Below are 6,000 nucleotides of genomic sequence, written 5' to 3'. Positions count from 1 at the left end.
TTCTCCCCCACCCTTTCAATGTTTTTACTTATTCCCCCCCCCCCTCACGCGCATACAATCAGGAACCGGAAGTTTTTGCGGCGCACCATTGAGACTCCACCCTCTTTGGCCGCGGTCGCCAGTTCTTTGCCGCAGTCCTCCAGCACGACAGAGTGGGGCGGATAGAACGGCCACAGGCGTCGGCGTCAGGGAGGGGAGCGCGAGCTGCTCTTGCCCGCGCGACGCGCACTCTCGCTCCCCTTCTGGGCGCCTAGGGGCGGTCGGAGTGCGCCTGCGCACAGGCTCGTTACGACGAAGGAGGAAAAGAAGATCGGGAGGGCGCCGGAAACCTCCGCTCTCCTTCGGTCGGCGTCGAAGGCAGCGCGGTGAGGGGCCGTTCGAACCGGTTCGGGGCTGAGGAGGGAGTAGGGAAGGCCCCAAATGTGCTGTGCCCGAAGCGCCGCCTAGGCCGCGTCGGTGAGGAGAATCGGGAGGCCGAGATTGGGGGGGGGGGGAGGAGGCGGGGCTATTTTCCTTTCAGGGAAGCAGGCCTTGGCCCCGCCCCCTCAGCAAGCCCCGCCCTCTCCTCTGGCTGCGAAGTGGCGACCGCGAGCGGGCGGTAGATATCGCGGTATTTCGTTTCTTGTCTCAGCGCTTTCCTTGTTCTCGCGTGGGTGAGGATCTCGCGATAGGTGCTCCGACTCTGCCCTTTTTTTCCCCCCTCCTCGCATCCTGCAAGCGACGCGTTGGCCCCTTTTCTTTCTCTCTGAAGGGCCAGCAAAGGCCCGGAGGCTCGTGGGTTCGAGCCTGGGTCTCCTGCGGCGGAAGGATCTCGGCCTAGGAGGCAGTTAGGGGTAATGATCCTGAAAATGCGTGGGTCGGGCCTAGGGTTGCCAATCCCCAGGCGGGGGCAGGTGATCCCACGGTTTGGAGGCGCTCCCCCCGGCTTCAAGGTTATCAGAAAGCAGGGCGGGGAGGAAATGTCTCCTGGGCACTCCCTATGGAGACTGATTCCCGAAGTGTATAATGGGGAATTTGTGGGGATATGGGAATCTGGGGAGGCTGTTTTTTGAGGTAGAGGCATCATATTTGCTGCATAGTATTCAGTGCCTCTCCTCAAAACAACCCCCAAGTTTCAAAAAGATTGGACCAGGGGATGCAATTCTATGAGCCCCAGAAGTTGGTGCCCCTATCCTCTGTTATTTCCAGTGGAAGAAAGGCATTTAAAAGGTGCACGATCCCTTTAAAAGTGATGAGCGGAACTCTCTTTGGAGTTCAGTTATGCTTGTTACTCTCTTGCTCCTGGCTCCACCACAAAAGTCCCAGATATTTCTTGAATTGGACTTGGCAACCCTAGTCTCTCCCCCCCCCCCCCCCCGTTAAATGCGATTCTCATTTGGACAAATCAAGTTGGGAAGGAGGGGGAGAGCAGGGTGTTCTGGGAGGTTGGGATAGGCTTATGCTTGTTGATCTGCTTCGTTGATAACCCGCCTCTTTCCTCAGTGGGGGCACAAAGCCATGTAGGTGGAGATTGGAACATGTATCTCCCAGATCCAACAGTTTGCGGCTGGCGCAAAGTAACTTCCAGTACGCAGTGGAGAATTGAGCCCAGGTCTCCTAGATCTTAGTCCAGCATTCTGACCAATGTATCCCTCTGGTTTTTGCTTTGTTTGCAAAATGGCTGTGAAATACTGCATATTGCTTTTTAAAAAAAAGACCCTTCTGAGCAATGTTCCCTTTAAGCTGTGTACTCTTCTGAGCCAAAATTCTACTTTGTGAGCTGCTGCATCAATTCGTTTGCTCTGGGGTCATTTTTCCTGAGCAAAGACAAAAATGTGTGAGCTGGAGGCTAAAAAACCGTGAGCTAGCTCACACTAACTCAGCTTACAGGGAACGCTGTTTCTGAGTACGTAGCCATGTTGGTTCGTTTCAGAAGCCATCTAAATAAAGTATTGTGTGGCTTTTGATCTCTATGTTAATTGCTACTAAATGACATGGCAATATATAAGCTGATGCGTGTTTAAATTATGTAAGGTTTCTGCATTTATTGTTAGTGAGTTGGAGAGTGATATGGAGTTGTTTTGCCAGTGGGTCCCAGAATAATGAGGTGGGTCTTGCTTCAGAAATTTCTGAAGACAGCGGTGTAAGGGAAAGATCTTTCTGCACCTTGGAGAAAAGGCCTCTTTTTGACAATCCAAATAGGCAATTCTGGACTGGGTAGTCAAACTCGATGTGAGACAAAGCAAAGTTTGATTCAGTGGCACCTTTAAGACCTACAAAGTTTTATTCAAAATATAAGCTTCTGTATGCAAGCACACTTTTTCAGATACAGTAAACAGAATTTTCTTGACCATTACATATAGCGGGGGTGGCCAACGGTAGCGCTCCAGATGTTTTTTGCCTACAACTCCCATCATCCCCAGCCATTGGCCATGTTGGCTGGGGCTGATGGGAGTTGTAGGCAAAAAAAATCTGGAGAGCTACTGTTAGCCACGCCTGACATATAGGACAAAATGGGGGTGGGGGGTTAGTTGGCAGGAAGGCCTGGGCAGAGTTTTAAGTACTGGACAATTGTATCTGAAGTCAGATTAAGATGGCTGGTAAAATCTATGAATGGATGTAAATTAGCATACAAATACAAGAGTTAAACAGATGTGAGAACTGAGTTTGAGTCCGGTGGACCTTTCAAGACCAGTAAAGTTCTGTTTGGGGTATGTGAGAACTGAGATACTTAGCATGTATATATACCTGCACACTCCTTTGGATCTATTGTAGCAGATTTCCTGAAGTATTACATATCAGTAGGGAGGTTTAGTTGCCAGGAAGAGCTCATGAGAGTCAAGATGCATAAATAATTGAACAATAAATATGCAGGTAAGGTTTTGATGTGTATGCCAATTTGCTGTTATTTAACATGTCTAACATGAGAGCCAGTTTGGTGGTGTGGTTAAGTGTGCGGACTTTTATCTGGGAGAACCGGGTTTGATTCCCCACTCCTCCACTTGCACCTGCTGAGGTGGCCTTGGGTCAGCCATAGCTTTCATAGAAGCTGTCCTTGAAAGGGCAGCTGCTGTAAAAGCACTCTCAGCCCCACCTACCTCACAGGGTGTTTGTGTGTGTGGGGGGGGAGGTAGAGGAGATTGTGACCGCTCTGAGACTCTGAGATTCAGAGTATAGGGCGGGATATAAATCCAAAATCTTCTTCTAACCAAATGTATAAGAGCCCCGTGGTGCAGAGTGGTAAAGATGCAGTGCTGCAGTCCTGAACTCTGCTCACTACCTGAGTTCAATCCTGGCGGGAGCTGGGTTCAGGTAGCCGGCTCAAGGTTGACTCAGCCTTCCATCAAATGAGTCCCCAGCTTTCTGGGGGGAAGGTGTAGATGCCTGGGGAAGGCAATGGCAAACCACCCCGTAAAAAGTCTGCCGTGAAAACATTGCGAAAGCAACTTCACCCCAGAGTCGGAAACACTGGTGCTTGCACAGGGGACTACCTTTATCTTTTTTAACCAAATGCATCGTTCTCACATCTGTTAACTGTTGTATTTGTATGCTAATTTACTGTCCAAAAAAAGAAGAGTAACAAAAGATGCATAATTACTGAGTGATTATACCTGAGATTGGATTCAGTTGGTTGGTAAACGCTGTGAATGGCAGTAAATTACCATACTTTGTCCAAGGGGTCGCAAAGAGTCACTGAACGACAGCACTTATGCATCTTAATTCTTAGTGGTGCTAAACCTCCCCCCCCCCCCGCCCTCCCCAATAACTGGTGAGGAAATTTTGTTTCACCATACCTGAAGCAGTATGCTTCCACACTAATAAAACTTTGTTCGTCTTAAATGACTCTTTGTTCTGAATGTATCCATATGAGACAGTTTCAGATGTTCCTACTGCTTGCACAGGCCTAATTCATAGGGTTGCCAACCTCCAGGTGGGGCCTGAAGACCTACCATTACAGCTGTCAATAGAGATCAGTTCCCTTGCAGAAAAGAGCTGCTTTGGAGAGTGAACTCCATTACATCATAGCCTGATCAGTTCCCTTCTCCCCCCCCCATCCTCCCCCCCCCCGCCAAATCTCTAGGTATTTCCCACCCCAGAGATGGCAACCCTACTGGTTTGGCTACAGACAGACGAACATGGCTACCTGTCTTGATATATTTCAGTGTCTGGGCTACATCGTGCGGAAGTTTGCGTTTGCATTCATGACTGCTTTCTTCGGCAATCTTCTTTAAGCATATTTCAAGGTTTACATAACACTTCAGGCAGACTGCAGTGGAGCAGGGCTGATCATAGACGGGGTTGTGTGACTGGGTGCTGCTTTCTACCAGAAAAGGGGTGGGAGGGAATCTTTCCATATAGAGACAACTAGTATGTCACAAAGGAAGATAGATGTGTGTTAGCTGGTCAAGGGGCTTCTGGTTGGACGTGAATCCTTTTTCCTTTTGGTAGGACAGAATGTGCAGAGGAAGTAGAGCCCGTATCGGCTTGTGCTTCGTGGCTTGCTTGACTGCATGATCACGTACAAATTTACGCATGCCTACAGTGGGGGTTTTGGATAGAATGTTTATGACTGGGCCTTGGCTGCGTCTACTCCCGTTCAGTTGTTATCTCAATATAGAAAGGTAGCATGTCAAAGAGAGGGATTGTTCTCTCTGAAATGCCGGTTTTCTGTCATTCCTTATCAGCTCCTATTTTTCGTTGGCAGTAGAATAGCCCAGACAGATTTCTAGAATTGAGAATTAAGCTCGAAAAAGGTAAGTTCTCCTTTGAACACCCGCCCCTCCCCCTGAGTCTTTATAAGACCCAGTTGTTGTAATTTCAAAGCATTTTTAATCAGTTTGGGCCCCATCCTGATACCAGTTGCAGGTTTCAAGTTCTGCAAGGTTATTTTGGGAGGTTGGCGAAAACTGCCCAGATGTTGTTCCTCTGGGCCTGCATAGGTGTGTTTCAGCATATCGCGAGTCGATTGACCTTTGATAAAGTGGGAATAGGAGAGACGGCTTGTGAGACAGGAGAGAAAGAAGTCTGCATCCCTCCCATTTGGCTGCGTGGCAGTCGTCGTTGGTTTATTTCAGTGGTCTGTTAAAGCTGGGTGACGTCTGAAACAGGCTTGTTAGATGAATAAAGGGTTATTAGTTTCATTTCCTTTTTTAAAAAAAAAAAACCCGAACAAACAGATGCATGGAGGATAGGTCCATCAGTGGCTACTAGCCATGGTGACTGGGGGTAATCTCCTCATTTAGAGGCACTAAACCTTTGAATAGCAAGGCTAAGAAGCAATGTTGGGGGAGACCATGGACTCTAAGCCTTATCGGTGGCCCTCAAGAGGAAGGATGCTGGACTAGATGGACCACTGGTCTTATCCAGTAGGGCAGGGATGGCCAGCGGTAGCTCTCCAGATGTTTTTGCCTACAACTCCCATCAGCCCCAGCCACTGGCCATGCTCAGGCCCACCCACCTCACAGGGTGTCTTGTGGGGGAGAAAGATCAAGGAGATTGTGAGCCGCTCTGAGACTCTTGAGTGGAGGGCAGAATATAAATCCAATGTCGACATCTTCTTCTTTAGAAATATATTTAAAATGTTTTTTAAAGCTTTAAGGTCCCACCCGATCCTTGAGATCCTCACCCGAAGCCAGCAGATATGAAAACCTTTGACTGCCAAGAAGGGGGACACTGTTAAATTTTTTGAGTTGCTACCCTTTCTAGGAACACCCTGGAGATACAAAGGTTGTTGTCTTCTTGTCCAGCTGTTATTGTGACCTTTGCGGTCTGCACTGATGACCCATTTGGGAGGATCTTAGTAAGTTCTTACAGGTGCATCAACATTCCTTTGTCTTTCAACACAGGTCAGTCAGGCACTTAAAAGCTGGTCCAAAAATAATTTGAGTCCTGTCTATGCATACACGCACTTCCTCCCAATTTCCAGTATGCTTAATTTTCAGTTCTCAGCGTAGAGGAGAATTGGATTAGCAGATCCTTGAGGCCGATGCTATTGAACTGCTTATTCATACAGGGAGGTGG

General features: G+C 48.4%; 1 protein-coding gene across 4 annotated transcripts in view; it reads left to right on the top strand.

Moving 5' to 3' along the window:
- Window positions 1-203: 203 nt before the first annotated feature.
- CLK3 (CDC like kinase 3) overlaps window positions 204-6,000 on the top strand; it is a 37,002-nt gene continuing 31,205 nt past the window's right edge. For 3 of the 4 annotated variants that reach the window (XM_060259840.1, XM_060259839.1, XM_060259838.1), the window contains exon 1: window positions 236-365. The gene's annotated coding sequence lies outside the window, so the exon portion shown is untranslated. Of the gene's footprint in view, window positions 366-6,000 lie in introns of all 4 variants that reach the window. The other variant, XM_060259841.1, reaches the window with a different exon arrangement.

This window comes from Heteronotia binoei, chromosome 19 (genome assembly GCF_032191835.1).
Source record: "Heteronotia binoei isolate CCM8104 ecotype False Entrance Well chromosome 19, APGP_CSIRO_Hbin_v1, whole genome shotgun sequence".
Lineage (NCBI taxonomy): Eukaryota > Metazoa > Chordata > Lepidosauria > Squamata > Gekkonidae > Heteronotia > Heteronotia binoei.
This window is presented reverse-complemented; position numbering and strand designations above follow the sequence as displayed.